We start from the raw sequence: 18,927 nt of genomic DNA, 5'->3' as shown, positions 1-18,927 counted from the left end.
CATATGGTTGTTTCTCCTTGTCTTAAAAATAACCAGAGAAAGAGATTGCATATGTTAATACATTCCAGCTGCCTCATTGAAAGCTTTGTGCCTATATAACCAAAAACCATCAGAAAGAGGGAGTTGCTTTAATTTATTTTACTATCTGTTTAATGCAAGTTGTATTGCCTGGAGAGAGGGTGGGCTGGCACAGAGTCTAAAAGAAGCTCTATGCAAAACAATTCTTAGATTTACACTGCCTTGCACATGCCTCTAGCAAAACTACAGAGTTATGGAAAGCACACTAGATTAGAAATTGAGATCTCAGATTTAATCCCAGCTCTGTCATTAACGAGTTGTAGAATTTTGGGCAAAGTATTCAATTCCTCTGTCCCTCAGTTTCCTAGTCTATAGTACTCTAAGATCATAGATTTAAAGCTGGAAGGAAACTTAGAGATCATGTGGTCTATCCTCATTCTACAGATGAGGGAACTGAGGTCTAGAAAGGTTGTTTTTGTTTTTTTCTCAATTTATTTTATTTTTTAAAAATTACTAATATGTATTTCCAGATTACATGTAGATACAATTTTTATAATGACTTTTCTGACATTTTGTGATTCACGTTCTCCTCCCTTTTCCCACCACTCCTCCTTCCTCAAGATGGCAGGTAATATGATATGGGTTATCTGTGTGCTATCATGCAATACATATTTTCATGTTCATCATGTTGTGAAAGAAGATATATTTTTATGAGAAAAAAATCTTGAAGGAAATAACATAAAGAATGGTATGCTTCAATATGCATCAAGACTCCATCAATTCTTTCTATGGTGGTGGGGTCTCTTGGAGTTATCTTGGATCATTGCATTGCTGAGAATAGTTGCCATTCCCAGCTGATTATCATGCATTATTGCTATTGCTGTGTACAATGGAGTCCAGTTTCTGCTCACTTCACTTTGCATTACTTTATATGTATTTCTAGGTTCTTTTGGAGGGGGGGGGGTGTTTTTTTGATGATTTTCTCATTCATCATTTCTCATGGCACAATAATTTTCCATTGCAATCATATGCCAAAATTTTTTCAGTCATTCCCCTCTTGATGGACATCCCTTCAGTTTTCAATTCTTTTCCACCACCAAAAGAATTGCTATAAATATTATTGTACATGTGGGTCCTTTTCCATTTTGTTTGCTCTCTTGGGAAAATAGACTTGTAGTGTTATAGTTGGGTCAAAGGGTATGCATAGTTTTATAGTGAGGTTTGAAAGGTGAAATGACTTTCCTGAGGCCAGAGCTAGTATTTGAACTCAAGTTCTCTGTCTCTAAATCCAACACACTTTTCTCTACATCTTTTAGAGAGTAGTTGCAAGGATGAAATTATATTATATATGTGAATAATAATTGTATTATGTAATGAGGTTAATGAAAGAAAAAAAAGTAAGAATCATGACTATTTTCTATTTTGGGTAGACTAGACCCAACCTGATGAAACCTTATGAATTTTAGTGTTTGGATTCATCCTTTGGGTGTAAGTTTTGATTGTCATAGTTTTTAAGTCTTAGCATGAAATGCTTCACAACCATAGAGACAGTGAGGTGGCACAGTGGATACAGTGCAAGACATAGGGTCTATGAATTTGGAACCTAGATCAGACACTTGCCAGCTATGTGATCCTGGGCAAATCACTTAAATACACTTTAAGCCTCAGTTTACCCATTACTAAAATAGGGATAGTAATAGTACCTTTCTAACAGGGCTTTTTTGAGGGTCAAATGAAATGAGATATATAAAACTCATCTCAAACCTTGTTCTTCAACTTTCATTTTGAAGAGGACCAATGGCATCACAGGGTGATGTCTTAATGAGTACATGAATTAGATTTAAGTGATGAAGAATTTCACAGATTCATCAGTCTCATTCTCTCTTCCAGAGAAATTTAAGTCAAGAGGCAAGATGAAAGTCAGGATTGCTGTGGATGGCCTGCAATGAACTGGATATTCCTGACTTCTTTGATACTGACCAAGCTCTAAGCACTCCACAGCATGGGCTTCAGCTGCCCTCATGGACTTTGGAACAAATTGTTTTTATTTGCCCATTCTGCTTAGGGAAGTCTATTTAGCCTTCCCCAATTCACTGATGGATTAGAAGCCCATAGGTTACCCTCAACCTGGTTTAGCCTGTCTACACAGACAGTTTTATTGGGCTGTAGTCTTTAAAGCATTATTTACATGTTACTAGCTAGCTCACTAAACTCTAGCTGTCCAACAAATGCTCAACTGCTTTTTTCTCTTGTGAACTTTGAAAACCTTTTTTTTTATTTTCAGATGGTGTCACATGCTACCTGGGGTATGTTGAAGGTAGCACAAATTTTCAGGGTAAGCACTGACACCTCAGAAATCAGCAAATGCTGTAAATCAAAGCTTGATATATTGATTTGTTGAATGTGTAAGCTTACAAAAGTCACGGTGAAAATGTTAATAATTCAGATTAAACTGAAAAGTGTGTTGTGCATACATTTTTTTTCAGGATCCCTATTGTTAAATATCTATTACCACACTCCTACATAGTATGTTACTTCTGTTTTGATCCCATTGACTTTGAAAAGCTGCTTCTAGCAGAAAAGACTATCTGCCCCATTGGGGAATGCCAAACAGACCAGCTTCCCATATGTTTTTTTTTTTCTACTCTTGTAAGTCCTTTAGCTGTCCTGCCTGCATAACAATTACAAATATGGCTCTGGACCTAGATGTCTCCCATATGAACAGGCTTCAAAGTATGAGGTCTTTAAGAGGAAGTTTTTCCTTCATCCATCTGTGTCCACATTTTTATTCATATGTTGCTGTGCACTTGGCTGTGGCATAATTACAAGATGGTGGAGGGAGTGGATGAGAGGTACCCAAAGAAGGTCAGGTTTGGTCAGAGAGGGAAGTTAGTGGAGGAAATGAGACAAAATGAAACTTTCCATCTGGAACAACAAATTGGACCAAGACTGACAAATTTAGTGTGAGGAGCAGGTTAGCAGTGACATGACATCAACACACATGCTGTGGCATGGCATGCCATTATTTAACATGCTAATATATCACTATTATGTGCTCATTACTGGCTGTAGCATCACACTGAACAAGAGATCATTATTTACTGGAGGGCCATGGCAGTGATGGATGAGGATCATATAACAGCAACCACCCTTGCCTTTTTTATCCATGTTGACAAGGAAATGAATTGGTTTTTTTCATTCCTTTGTGTAAGACTTAAGGTATGGTAGAGCAAGGTAGAGTGGCCCTCCATTTCCAATATGAAGATTTTTAACTTTGTTTCCTTTCCAAAGGGGTAAAACCCCTATAGAGAATAACCATTGTTCTTTCTTTCCTCTGTCCTTTTTCTTCCTCAGATCCTATTTTTCTTGGCCTTTCTTTCTCTCCCTTCTTTGTGATCAATCCTTCTTCCACTATACTATGGTATAATGTGGGTTCTAGAGCCAGAGAACCTTGGTTCAATGTAAGGTTCTGTTATTCCCTATGATTTCTGGGCAAGTCACTTAACCATTCTAGGCCTCATATTCCTTATCTGTTAAATAAGTGAGTAGGACTCATCCAAAGTCCTCACATCTCTCTCATCTAACTTAAGGGGCATTCATTACCCTTAAACATAAAGTTCACACTTTCTCAGCATGAGGGTTCACAAAGTATTTTCTTTATAAAAAGTGAAGAAAGCTTTATAAGGCAGATAAATATTATTATACCCATTTTACAGATAAGAAAAACAAGCCAGAGAGGTTGAAGGACCTGTCAAAAATTGTAGGAGAAGCAAGAGGCAATATTGACCTGTGATTAATGGAATGTTTCTTTCTTTTCCGAGGCTTAGTTCTCATACCCTACCTCCAGTAAGGTTTTCCCAATATGTCTATAATCTAAATGTAGAGTAATACAACTGCTGTCAAATCTGAATAGAAATGCTTGATGGTTTTATCTGGGAAAGCAGACAGTGTGTCAGAATGCATTAATGATCAACATCTTCATGAGAAGATTAAAAAAATCAATTCTTTGTTTTGAAAAATGTGAGCCTTCACACATGCAGTAATCCTAATTTGCCTTGCCATGGATTTACAGACAAAGCTAGCCTTTTCTCCAAAAGTTGTGGCAGGCAAGATGAAAACTCTCAATAACTCAGAAGCTGGGGAGAGACTAGCTCAATAGGTGCTGGGGTGGAGGAAACGGAGTTTTCTCAAGGTAATTTTTTTTTCTCCTCCAGGAATTACTAGGACACATTTGTTAATTTATTCAGCGATATATGTCCACAATTAGGATAAAACAGACTGTGAAACCTGCTTGTAGAAAGCTTGTAGTGTGGTAAGTTAGATGAAAGGTAAACACCTGCTCCCTACTTCTGCTGCTGAGTCTTTGCCAAATAGCCCTATCTGAGAGATTACCTAAATTGCTAATTATTTGGATTTTTTTTGGAGGAGGGGAAGTAAGGGAGGAGAATGAATAGGAATGAAGTATCTATGGGTCCTGTTTGTTGTCTGGGCTTGTCTCATGCTTCCAATGATCCCCCAACCCCCACCCTTTCAGTTGTGGCTAAACCCAAAACACATTTTACCAATGGAACTTTGTGTTCATTTCTTTCACTTGTATTTTAAAGGAAACGTAATCCATATGTTTCATCTTCATTTACGCTTAAATCATCCAAATAGTATTTTGTAAGCACAAGTGAAATGTCCAACAATCCTTTTGAGTTCTCTTTCTCCAACAAAGGAAACCACCTTTTGCCAGAAATAAATCTCTTTGGGTTCAACTTCAGTTCCAAATCATAAAGACCCAAAAGTTCCCCAAAATGGAGAGCTCTTTGTTGTCATCTGTTCACCTGAAGCAACACCCCGTCAACAGGATGTTCTGTCAGATGTAAAGCATTAAACATTATTAGCAGAAAAAAATTAATGTGACAAAAATATGTTTTCTTTGTCCTCTTTTAAATAAGTTCCAGAGCTCTCGTTCCAATGTCATAGTGTCTCTCCCTTCAAATGGCTGGCTATGAAAAGAGACTTCTACATTTTTCATCATTGAATATCACAGATTTTCAGATGTGGAAGGTGCTTTAGAGGGCATTTCATCCACCCTTTCTCCCCCTGCCAATCCCCCTTCTAGAATTTATCTGATAATCATACAATCTCTCCTTGAGCACTTCCACTGACAAGAAGTTTATTGCCTCACCTAGTGTTGTCTATTCTCTAGTTGACAGCTACAAGAGTTAGAAAAGTTCTTCTTATGTGTACTTAACAATGAGCACTGAAATTTGAGGGCCTTTAAGTGCTTGAAAAGGACTTTATATACACTTTTCTTGAATCTTATAATAATAATGATATTAACATTTATGTAGCACTTTAACATTTACAAAGCTCTTCACAACAAAGCAAGTTCCAGGCAAGTCAAACCACTACCACCTTGACCCCAATCTTCCCTAAGACCTTGATTAAGATAGCTTAGGACTCTGAACTGAAGAGACTTGGGACTAACATTGCTTCCAGACCAGTGCCCTGACCCATAATTTGGGGACATAATAATCTATATCTGTAGCATTTAGCACAGTGCTTTGTCTATAAACACTTAATAAATGCTTTATTCATTCAACAACCCTTTGAAGTACATGCCACAGATACTTTTACTTCCTTTTTTTTTACAAATAAGGAAATTGAGGCTCGAAGACCCTGCCAGCTACTAAGTGATTCGAACCTTCTTCACTGAAGAATTAGGAATGAAGACAACCTGGGTTAGGCTCTTTTCTCTGAACCATACTAGTCATGAGACCTAGCCTCTCAGAGCCTCAGTGTCTTCCCCTGTAGAGTAAGACTCAAAAAAACTAATATATAAAAAATGCTTTGGAAATCTTTAGTGTTCAAATGTATATTTGACTTCATCAATATAGGTGCAGCTAGTAACCAAACCATGTATGTCCATCCTGTGTGACTTGTATCACAAGATCCTTCCACAAGTGTGCCAAAAGGGCTTGATTTAATTTTTCAGGGTCTCTCTTGAATTCTTTTGACATTTCAGTATTATAGTTAGAGGGCATGGATTGTCTATGGAATTCTCTTGCTTTTGACACATGATTAGTTCATTTTCTGTTCTACTCATTTATTTCTTTGCTGACATCCTTTACTCAGCAACTGACTCACAGCCATATAAGAATACTAGTAGAATGTTGGTATTAAAAAAGACGGATATTATACAGAATGAGACATACATTTTGGGATATGGCAAATATGTAGATTGAGTTTTTTGACTAAACTAAATTGTTATAAGAATTTTGCTTTTTCCTTTTTATTTGGAGTGGGGAAAGGAGGATGAATTAGTGATAGTGTTGCCAAAAGGAAAAGAAACAAGGAATTTGAGAAAGGAACACTGATAAGGACAGTCTTGATATTATCATGTTAAGTTTGGCATGCCCCTAAGACCTAAGAAACAAACTTTACATGATAGAATCACAGTTTCCTGTGCAATCATCTTTTTTTTTGTTTGTGTTTATTGATGATTTTCAAGTTCATAATAAGATAAAAGGTATTTATTTTTTAGAATAAATAGGTCCTGGTTTCTAAAGAAGATTAGGAAAGCTTAAAGCACAATATAGATGTCAAATATTATTATCATACCACACTTTCTGTAAATTCAATTTGTTGACTAGCCTTTGTTCCAACTTAAAAGCCTAGATATCTGTCAAGTTCAGGTAAGAAGCCTATTTCTTACACAAGTCTATCTAATTCTCCAAAGAGCTATGTTTATTTTTGTATGGCAAGGACCCAAAAAATGATAGAAGAAACTATGGGCTTCACTTTTCATAAGAGATGTCTGGGAAAAAATTAAATATAATTTGATAAATCCAATCCTATTTTAACTATACCAAGAAAGTCTCCATTTAAAGGGTTCCAAATGTGAACCTTTATAAAGAAATTGTTTAGTTATTGAGAATATCACCCTTTTGCCTATCTGTTTCATAAGTTTATTTTGAGATATTGGGTTTCCACAAGTCCAGAAGAATAAAGGTAAAACAATGGTTCATTACCCAATAGAAGAGATGAATCTAAATGCAGAAAGAAATGTATTTTCAAATATGGCAAATCTGGGGAACTTGTTTTGCTGGTTTTTATGATGAAATTGGTTTTCCATGGTTTAACTGGGGAGATTAAGGGAGGGACATATTAGCTTAAAAACACTTAAAAAGCAAAACTCTATGTTAAAAAAAAAAGATGTAGTGATTTCCTTAAAAGGCTGCATTTCTCAGATCTGATTAATGAATCTTATAAAGAGATGATGGTCTGTTTAACTATGTCCTGGGTTTCTTTTGTATTTCAAAATTTCTTCCTTTTAGAGCAAAGACCATTTTTTATTCATGTATGGTGCTTAGTTTGGAGACACAAATAAAATTAGATGTCTTCCAAAGATCCTTTCCTCTCTCCCCAATTTTTTAAGAAACAACTATTCCTTGGATTGTCTAACTTCATTTTACAAACATTGGGGACTGTGGCTGCTGAAGGATAGGCCAGAGTATTTATTTTATGTGCATGATCCCCAACAAAAAATGCTGCTCAATAGCCTTACAAAGTTTAATTTTGTGCCAAAGCAGGGCATCAACTCTATAGCAACAACGAAGATCACCTGAGAGCCCTATGAAGTTGGCTACATGGCAAACTCTTCTTTAATCAGAATGCTTAATTTTTTTTCCTTATCTTCTGAAAGTTTTGCTAAAAACACTTTTTCTTGGTGGTAAAAATAAATCTTCTATACTTTAAAAATCATATTCATATACAGTTTTTTGGTACATATCCATAGTCTTATAGAATGTTAGACCCAAAAAATAAAGAGTAATTTAGAGATTATACACTGCTACTTTTTTTTTTTTTACAATTAGGGTAATTAGTACAGGCAGAAATAACCTGCTCAAAGGGTTAGTGACAGGGCCAAATGGAAAAGCTCTCTTGCCTCCTCTGCCACTGATCTTCCTAGTCAGCCACACCTTGAAGAGGGAAGAAAATAGAGAGAAAACCAAGAGAAAAAAGAGAACAAGAGAGAGATATTCTGGATAAGAGAGAAGAAAAGGCTGAGGGAAGATGAGAGGAGTTACATTTTGTTTATTAGGGCATCTAAAATATGATTGTCTTTTTGAACACATAAGCATTTTCCTAGTTTAAAACAATTCTTAAAACAAAGTATGCATTTGTAGATATATGTCTCCAAGTAGCAATGCACTACCCATATATGAAAAGCTCTAGATTACAGAATTATCATCTAGAAGGGAACATAAAAGTCAACTCCTTTTACTTCCTCATTATATAGTAGAAGAAATGGAGGTACAGACAATGCTAGGTTAATTAAAATTCATTGACAAGCCTCCAAATAAAGTTTTAACTGATATCCTTAAACTTGTACTGCCCCAAAACTTTTAACCAGAGTTGCTAATACAGAAGGATTAAATAAACTGAGTTTCTCAGGTTCTGGGCAAAGGACAAGCAAGGAAGAAGAAGAATTCATAAATATGACTGGGCAACTGGTTATTGTCAGCATATATATAAATATATATGCATGTATACACACATACATACATATACATATATGTATATTTGCTAAAGGCAAAAGCAATAGATTTTACACTCTTAGAAATGGTTCAAAAAATGTAAAGTACCATATGTTCTTGGAGCGTCAATTTTTTCAATTACTCAACTTATAGATTTAGTTCTTTAGGACCCATAGACTTTCTTATATCAATAGATATTCCATTTAGGTCCTTGAAAAAAAATAAACAATATATTTAATTTTAGAGGAAATTTTGTAGAAAATGTAAAATTTAGTTCTTTAGGACCCACAAAATATTCGGGAACCATATTAACATAAATTGCATTTGGACATTGGAAAAGATAAAAAGCACATTCAATTTTGAAGGAAAATGTCTAAAAATTCCTATAAATCATACAATTTTAGAAAAAATCTTAGAAATTATATGGTCTCATGCCATTATATTATAAGTGAGGAACCTGGAAAAGTGAGTGAATCCAGATTATACCCAGCTGAATCTTGGTAAAACTAAAACCTAGGCTTCCTTGTTTGTAGTTTTGGGCTCTTTCCAATATGCTTTGTTTCTTAGAGGATTTCAGTACTGTAAGAAGTGACAGACAAAGGTGAGCACATCATTCTAGTATGTAGAAATAGCAGCTGTATCTTCCTCATTTAAAAACATATATGCATGTATATTATGCAAGCGAATACACGTATGTGTATAAGGTACACATAGTATAAATATCTATATACATATGCATTTATGTATGTGTATCTGTATGTAGGTATATTTGTATATACACAATACACTTTATACATTATATATGTGTATATATATATATATATATATACACACATCACTTTAGGAGAATTACTGTGTGTTTCCCTTTTAAACTGTTTAAATAGCTTAGGTACATTGAATACCAAAAGACTATGGCAGTGATTATTTCCGCATCACAAAATTGGTGACAGCTATTTCTTTGAGAATGCTTTCCTAGTCTTTTGGTCATCACTACATCTTCTGTTTCAGGATCCTGGACATAAATGGTACTTGAACTCTTACAGAAAGAATCTTTGTGGAAAAGAATACATTTGGCATACAAAGTAGCTTTCAAAACCTTTTTCAAGCTGGGGTATAGTTATAGTACTTCTCATTTGATACACATATATATAATATGCATATTTATATATTATAATATCTAACCTATATATTATATAAATATATTCTATGTATTATATATCAATGTATGTATATGTATAAACACAAACATACACAAATATGTAAAGTGTGGGGAGAGGATTTAGTGCTACCTCACCTCAACTCATGTTATGTAGTCACAGAAAGTAACAAATGGCAAGGTGTTGATGAGTTCATCAAAGAAATTAACTTCCTGCTATGATTTTGTGAGATAACATCATCTCTTTCTTTTTGAATTGGAAGTGGAAAAATGTTTTGGACAAACACTTGGGTATTAAGTCGTTTATCTGATAAGAGATGTCCCATCCAGTAGTTGCAGAATCTAAGTCATAATTGTGAGAGCAAAGATAAAGACTGAAATGGATGAAGAGAAGCAATGTTCAAGTAACTTCAAGGAGTGGGACAGCTGTCACTAAAGAAGATGTTTATTATTCAATTATGTCTCATTCTTCATGACATCATTGGGACTTTTCTTCGCAAAGATACTTGTATGGTTTGTCATTTCCTTCTCCATCCCATTTTATAGGTAAGGAAACCAAGGTAAACAGGGTTAAGTGAGTTGACCAGAGTCACACATCTAGGAAGTGCCTGAGGCCAAATTTGAACTCATGTCTTTCTGTGCCACCGTGCTGCCCTTCCAAAAGAAATTAACTAGATTCAAAAGAGAACTATCCTTGTCAAATGAGAAGGGAGTAATGTTAAGGCTCCATAAAGAGACTGATAAAGGCTATCAGACCCTGCAGTATTAGAGTTCTGTGCTGCCTTGATCATTTGGGTTCCCTAAAAGACATTCTTGGAATGTCCACTGTTTCCAAGAATGCTATGTACATTTGTCAGAGTGTATACCAGATTTATGAGGGAATGTTTTGTGACTATTTGTCTTACTACCCTAGAGCAGTAAATGCCTTTGTGTTGAGCTAATTGAGTTTATTACTTGATCATTAAAGAAGAAACACATTGTTGCGAATGTGTTACGTAGAGTAGTAGTAAGAGCCCAGAACCTAATATTGTCCCTAATACTTAGACCTCTGTAGAGGCCCAAACTACAATTGTGAGCACTGTGTGGGAGCATTATATTCAGTGATACCAATATATCACTTACTTATTGATTGTGAGGAAATATAGAATATACATACATATGCATATGCACATTCATGCACACATATTTTTATATGTTTACATATCTGATACTGATTAGCTTAATTCTTTAGTTGGGAACAAATAATATTCATTTCCAACACCTTGTCTTTGCTCACCATATTATTCTCCTTACCTAGAAAACTCCCCTATTTCTTTTTTTTTCATATTCCATTACAAGAGATAATATATATAAAGTAATACTTATAGTCTTATACAAATTTGAGTTATTATTATTGCTATTATCATCCAACTTTTAAGTCCAAATTCCTTCATGAACTCTTCTCTGACTTCTAATAAAATTTCCTCTTCTGCTTCTTACTATCTAACCCCTTTGATACCAAGGGACTAGTCCGCTCTTAACCATATTTTACCTTTTATTATTCCTTGTTAAATTCAATTCAGCAAACATTTATTAAGTATTTGTATGAAACACACTGTATCAGGCACTGGGAATAAAAGTTCAAACATTACACATATAGTCTCTTTCCTCATAGTGCTTACAGTTTATGGTGAAGTTAAAGGCAGAAGGGAGGACATTACAATGTATATATATATATATATATATATATATATATATGTTTATATATATACATATACACATATGTATAATATAAGGTGCTCTGGGAAAATATGATGATGAAAATAATATTTAAGTTTATTTTTGAGCTATCAGTTTTGTTTTGATATTTAGACTATAATGGTCTTTAAGAATAGGAACCTTTTCAATTTTTTTTTCCTTTGTCACATCAAAATATTCAGTTGATTCCCTCCCTCCTTTCTTCCCATTAGAGAAATCATCATTTGAAAAAATATATATGTTTATATAAAATGATGTCTTATATTATATTTATCAGTTCTTTTTCTAGAGGTGGAAATACGCAAGTCATTCTTTGAATAATAGTTCTGTCATATAATATTCTCTTGATTCTGCTCATTTCATTCTTCATAATTCCATGTAGATCTTTCAATAATTTTTTTCTAAAATTAAGCTGTTTATCATTTCTTATGGCATAGTAGTATTCCATTGCAAATATAATATAAGCTATAACTTACTTAGCCATCCCCCAATTGATGGGATCCCTTCAATTTCCAATTATTTACCACTACAAAGGATGCTGCTATAAATATTTCAGAACTTATAGGTTCTTTTCCTTTTTCCCTTATCATCTTAGAAAATAAACCTAATACTGGTATTTCAAAAAGTATATATACATTTGTATAACTCTTTGAATGTATTTCCAGATTGCTCTCAAAAATGGTTGGTTTGAATTCTGGAGGGAAATTTGGAACTATGACCAAAGGGTGCTAAAAGACTGTCTGCCCTTTGATTCAGCCATACCACTGATGGGTTTGTGCCCCAAAGAGTTCATAAGGAAAAAAGACTTTGTACAAGAATATTCATAGCTGTGCTCTTTGTGGTGGCAAAAAAAATTGGAAAATGAGGGGATGCCCTTCAATTGGGGAATGGCTGAACAAATGTTGGTGATGGAATACTATTGTTTTCAAAGGAATAATAAAATGGAGGAATTCCATGGGAACTGGAACAACCTCCAGGAAGTGATGCAGAATGAAAGGAGCAGAACCAGGAGAACATTGTACGCAGGGATTGATACATTGTGGTACAATCGATTGTAATGGATTTCTCCATTAGTGGCAATGCAGTGATGCTAAACAACTTGGAGGGATCTATAAGAAAAAAGCACTATCCACATTCAGAGGAAAAACAGTGGGAGTAGAAACACAGAAGAAAAACATCTGCTTGATTACATGGGTCAGGGGGATATGGCATGGGATGTAGACTAAGTGAACATATTAATTCAAATACCAACAATATGGAAACGAGTTCTGATCAAGGACACATGTAATAACAATTGAAATTGCGCGTTGGCTGTCAGAAGGGTGGGGTGAAGGGAGGGAGGGAAATAATGTAACTCTTGTAACCAATGAATAATGTTCTGAATTGACTAAATAAATTAATTTTTTTAAATGGTTGGTTTGACTAGTCAGAAGTCTTTGTTGAAAGCAGTAAAAAAAATAGAATAGAGGGTAAGAATGAAAGTAATATCATGGAGAGATAAAAAGGGAATAGTGAGGAAATGGAGGTAGCAGTTGTAGATCAGTCACTTGAAATGGCAATCAAAATTGAGGAGCAGGATGATAATTATAGAAGGTGTAGCATGGTCAAGAGAAATATATGTATATATGTATATAATTCTATGTATATGATTATATATTTATGTATAATTTATATGTCTTATTTTATATAATCACACATATCTTATATAGATTTAGAGAGGAAAGGAAGTGGCTATAGACTTTCCAAGGCAAGTCTGATAAGTAATTATTTTTTCTTATATCTCTGGAAAATTAGAGGGTGATAGTGTGTAGGCTCCTTTCTTGGTCTCTGGGGAAAAGGTTGGTTGTTCTCTATACTACCCCAACCCAGTAACTTTTCATATGTCTATCCCTAATTCCAGCTGGTAGATAGGTGTATCCCTGGGAACTGTCCAAGAACAAGACTTATCAGCAGATCTTGACCAAATATAGTTGCCTTTCCCTTTCATCAGTATTCAATATGCCTAAATAAAGTCAAATGAAAAATAACTTCCTATTGAATGCCCTCTCCTTATAGCCAGCCCATCTCATTTTTTGACATCCGTCTAGGAGTGATTTGGTTTATGCTTGAAATTCTCCATTCACCATGCCTAATATGCAATACTTTTTTTTAATTGCCTGGGCATCCTATAAGCAGCACAGAGACAGAAAGCTGGTAACCCACTTGTGTCCAGAAACCAGATCCCCAGCTTCCAAAAGAATTACTCACTCAATCCATCTCTATTGCATTTCACATCTCCCCTACCTCACTGTCATTCACCAGACAGTAATGTTCTCAGATCAAATATTCTCTATAAATTGAAAGAACATTTACCTGATTTATGGGGCTTTTAGCTATTATATACTTACCTATTCAATAAAAGTAAGTACTTACCTCACATGATACATATGCTACCTCCACAAGCCAGGATCCTTTATTAAAGGGATTCAAGCAAAAACTTGTAATGAGATTTTCTTGTAGCTAAAACATCACTTAAGGGCAAACCAACATTCAAAATCATTTTTATCTTTGTTTTCATTAGCAGGATTTGGGGTGGGGGGCTGTGTGTCTATTTCCATAAGCTTCATTAATTTTTTTTTAATGAGAGAAAACATTGTTTACAATGGTAACAAGAAAAAGAGAGGTTGGTTCACAATGTGAGTACAGAAAAATAATGAATCTTAGTCAACATTCCAAAATAATAGCCCCAGAAAAAATGCATTAGAGGCTTTCCTTCAACTATGCAAAGGGAAACTAACTTTCAAGTGAAACCACCTTATTCTAGTCTTTGGGGTATGATAGTTAGATTTTTTTAAAAAAAACTCTGCCATGTATTAGGTACTATAAATATAAAGATTAAAAACAATCAATCAATCAAAAAGCATTAACCAGACTTCTGGGTAAATGTGACGGCAGTCTAGACTCAGGACTCTTCCTCTTCTTAGCACCTACTGATATAGACCACCACAAAAGACTAAAAAACCCAAATTCATATGAATGAGGGGATTCTACAGTAGGGCACAGCATTGAAGGTACATGGGATTGGGGCATTTCCACACTATAAGGGGGTGAAAAAGTTCCCACCAAAATGCGAGCTGATCTACCCTACCCCATCCCAAGGACAGAGCTAGAGTCAGAGCCAGCACACACAAGAATCAGTGAGTGAGTGAGGGGAAATTAGAGTGAGTGAGGGGCACCTCTAGCTACTTGGCAGCTGACTAAACCATCAAAGATCTATCCCTGAGAGCAGCTAGACCTGAGACCACAGTAGGCTGAAGAGTTCAGACTGTGGGCACTCATGGGAAGAGAGCACAGAGAAGGATAGCAAATAGCAGAAGCTGTAGAGATTCCAGAAGCTGCCTCAGGCAAAATCCTCGCTCCTTAACTCCATACACAGAGAGCCTGCACATCTCAGTCAGATTTATGACTAAAAAGGGAAGGAAAAACCTTCAGACTTATGTCAAATAGTGCCCAGAAACAACAACCTCCCTCTACCAAGAAAAACAAGAAGAAGGGGTTGACCCTGGAAAATTTTTCAGAGGAAAAACCTAGGCTACAGAGGAAATAGAAGAGGAAATTCAAATAAATGTACCAAAGCCTTCAAAAAACAATGGAAATTATCCACAAGCTCTTAAAGAATTTAAATTGGAGTTTGTCAAAAAGATGGAAGCCTTCTGACAAGAAAAGTGGAAAATAGTTCAAAAAGAAAATAATAGAAAAAGCCTTTGACAAAATACAAGACTCATTCCTATTTAAAACACTAGAGAGTATAGCAATAGAAGGGTATTTCCTAAAAATAACAAACAATATTTATCTAAAATCATCAGCCAATCTCATCTGCAATGGGGATAAACTAGAAGCCTTCCCAATAAGAACAGGAGTGAAACAAGGATGCCCATTATCACCTCTATTATTTAACATTGTACTAGAAACACTAGCTGTAGTATTTAGTGAAGAAAAAGAAATTGAAGATATTAAAATAGGCAATGAGGAGACCAAGCTATCACTCTTTGCAGATGATATGATGGTCTACTTAAGGAATCCTAGAGAATCAACTAAGAAGCTAGTCAAAAAAATCAACAACTTTAGTAAAGTTGCAGGATACAAAATAAACCCACACAACTCATCAGCATTTCTATATATCTCCAACATATCTCAGCAGCAAGAATTAGAAAGAGAAATTTCATTTAAAATCACCCTAGACAATATAAAATACTTAAGAATCTATCTGCCAAGACAAACACAGGAACTATATGAACACAACTACAAAACACTTTCCACACAATTAAAACTAGATCTAAACAATTGGAAGAACATCAACTGTTCATGGGTAGGACAAGCTAACATAATAAAAATGACCATCCTACCCAAACTTATTTACTTATTTAGTGCCATACCCATTGAACTACAAAAATATTTCTTTTTACTGAATGAGAAAAAAAAAAACATAACAAAGTTCGTTTGGAAGAACAAAAGATCAAGGATATCCAGGGAAAAAATGAAAAAAAAAATGCAAAGGAAGGTGGCCTTGCAGTACCAGATTTCAAACTATACTATAAAGCAGTGGTCATCAAAATAATTTGGTATTGGCTAAGAGGCAGAAAGGAAGATCAGGGGAATAGAGTTGGGGTAAGTGACCTCAGCAAGACAGTCTATGATAAGCCTTAAGATCCCAGCTTTTGGGACCCAAACCCAGTATTTGATTAAAAAAAAAACTTCTGGGAAAATTGGAAGGCAGTATGGGAGAGATTAGGTTTGGATCAACATCTCACACCCTACACCAAGATAAACTCAGAATGGGTGAATGACTTGAACATAAAGAAGGAAACTATAAGTAAACTATGTGAACACAGAATAGTATACATTTCAAATCTTTGGGAAAGGAAAGATTTTAAAACCAAGCAAGACTTAGAAAAAATAAATAATTTTGATTACATCCAATTAAAAAGATTTTGTGCAAACAAAACCAATATAACTAAAATTAGAAAGGAAGTAACAAATTGGGAAACAATCTTCATAACAAAAACCTCTGACAAAGGTCTAATTACTCAAATCTATAAAGAGCTAAATCAATTGTACAAAATATCAAGCCATTCTCAATTTGATAAATCGGGCGAGGGACTTGAATAGGCAATTCTCAGTCAAAGAAATGAAAACTATTAATAAGCACATGAAAAAGTGTTCTAAATCTTTTATAATCAGAGATGCAAATCAAATCAACTCTGAGGTATCACCTCACACCTAGCAGATTGTCTAACATGACAGCAAAGGAAAGTAATGAATGCTGGAGGGGATGTGGCAAAGTTGGGACATTAATGCATTGCTGGTGGAGTTGTGAATTGATCCAACCATTCTGGAGGGCAATTTGGAACTATGCCCAAATGGAACTAAAAGACTATCTGTCCTTTGATCCAGCCATAGCATTGCTGGGTTTGTACCCCAAAGAGTTAATAAGGAAAAAGACATGTACAAAAATATTCATAGCTGCGCTTTTATGGTGGCAAAAAATTGGAAAATGAGGGGATGCCCTTCAATTGGAGAATGTCTGAACAAATTGTGGTATATGTTGGTGATGGAAACTATTGGACTCAAAGGTATAATATAGTGGAAGAATTCCATAGGAACTGGAATGACCCTCAGGATTTGATGCAGAGCAAAAGGAGCAGAACCAGGAGAACATTGTACACAGAGACATACACTGTGGTACAATCAAATGTAATGGACTTCTCCAATAGTTGCAAGGCAGTGATCCCAAACAACTCGAAGGGATCTATGAGAATAACACTATCCACATTTAGAGGAAAAACTGTGGGAGTAGAAACATGGTAGGAAGGGCAACTGCTTGATCACATGGGTTGAGGGGGATATGATTGGGGATATGGACCCTAAATGAACATCCTGCTGCAAACATCAACAACATGGAGATAGGTTCTGGTCAAGGTCGCATGTGATACCCAGTGAAATTGCACATCAGCTATGGGAGAAGTGGAGGGAGGGGAAGGAGGAATAGAATATGATTTTTGAAACCAAGGAATAGTGTTTGAAATTGACCAAATTAAAAAAAAAAGTAAAGCATTAATCAGTTACTTACTACTCTACTAGACACTGGGGATAAAAGCATGAAAAGAGTCCTTGCCCTCAAGGAGATTAGATTCTATTAGAAGAGGCAACATATCCACATATATTTGCAAAATAAATACAAATTAATTTCAGTGAGTTCAACCCTTAATTGGAAATATATAATAGCTTTGATTATAAGCAAATTTTTGAGATAGATAAATTTTTTCTTTGGGATTTATGTCACCCTAGTTTTAAATGTTTCTCTTTCATGTAATAAATTTAATTCAAAAATTTAAAAAAATGTGTTAAGTACCTCTAATACTCAAGGCACTGTAATATGCTTTTGGGATATAAAGACAGGAAAAAGGAAGGAAATAAAAGAAAAAGAAACATTTCCTTGCCTTGGAATTTATATTCTATTAAGACATTTTCTTTTGGCAAAAGGTGCCCTACTTTTAAATTCCAAAATGCCTGATTTCTTCAAGTATCACAAGAAATAAGCATTTCTAAGAAACTCTCATACCTGAACAACAATCTTTATTCCAAATCTTTCCTAATTATAATCTTTTTTCTTCAAAACTACATGCCATTCTCTTAGTCTTGCTGTATGATTAGTGATTGTTGGATACTGTGACTTCATCAATAAAGACTTCCTTCTAATTTTTTTCATCTGTTGCTAGTTGCTCTCCTTAGTTTTGACTACAAAAACTATCATTTCAAACCACCATTTAATCCTTTTCTTCATCATCATCATCATCATCATCATCATCATCATCATCATCATCATCCCCCACCAGATTAAGCTCATCATTAAGAAACCATCAACAAAAGAGCAATACGGAAATATATTTTATGTGATAATACATTTAAAACCCATATCAAATTGCTTGCCAGCTCCAGGAAGAGGTAGAGATGGGAGGGAGGGAGACAATTTGGAGCATAAAACTTGGGGAAATTTATGAGGAAATTTATTATTACATGTAATTCACAAAATGAAACCTTTTTATTAAAATAAAAAAGAAATCATCAGCATAGAGTTTCAATTTTGCTACTCTTACTTCATCAGTACCATCAGTGGTTTCTGCCCCTCTGACTGGGGTGCTGGATCATGGAGGTAAATCTCTTCTATTCTCCTTTTATAGAGGTCTCAAAATCCCAAGTTCTCTTCATTTTCCACCAATTTCTCTGCTTGATGTTGACTTATGTACTCTCTGCAAACCCCTACATTGCAACTTCCTTTTGTGTATTATCTTCTTCCATTAAATTGCAAACTTCCTGAGGGCAGAGGTAACCTTTTTCTTATTTGTATCCACACTCTTAGTATAGTGCCTGGCACATGATACACATTTAATAAATGTTTATCATATTCTTTCATACCTTACCACCCGGCTGGAAATGTTCTTTCTTTTC

The sequence above is a fragment of the Monodelphis domestica genome, chromosome 1 (assembly GCF_027887165.1).
Source record: "Monodelphis domestica isolate mMonDom1 chromosome 1, mMonDom1.pri, whole genome shotgun sequence".
NCBI classification, from domain to species: Eukaryota; Metazoa; Chordata; class Mammalia; order Didelphimorphia; family Didelphidae; genus Monodelphis; species Monodelphis domestica.
This window is presented reverse-complemented; position numbering follows the sequence as displayed.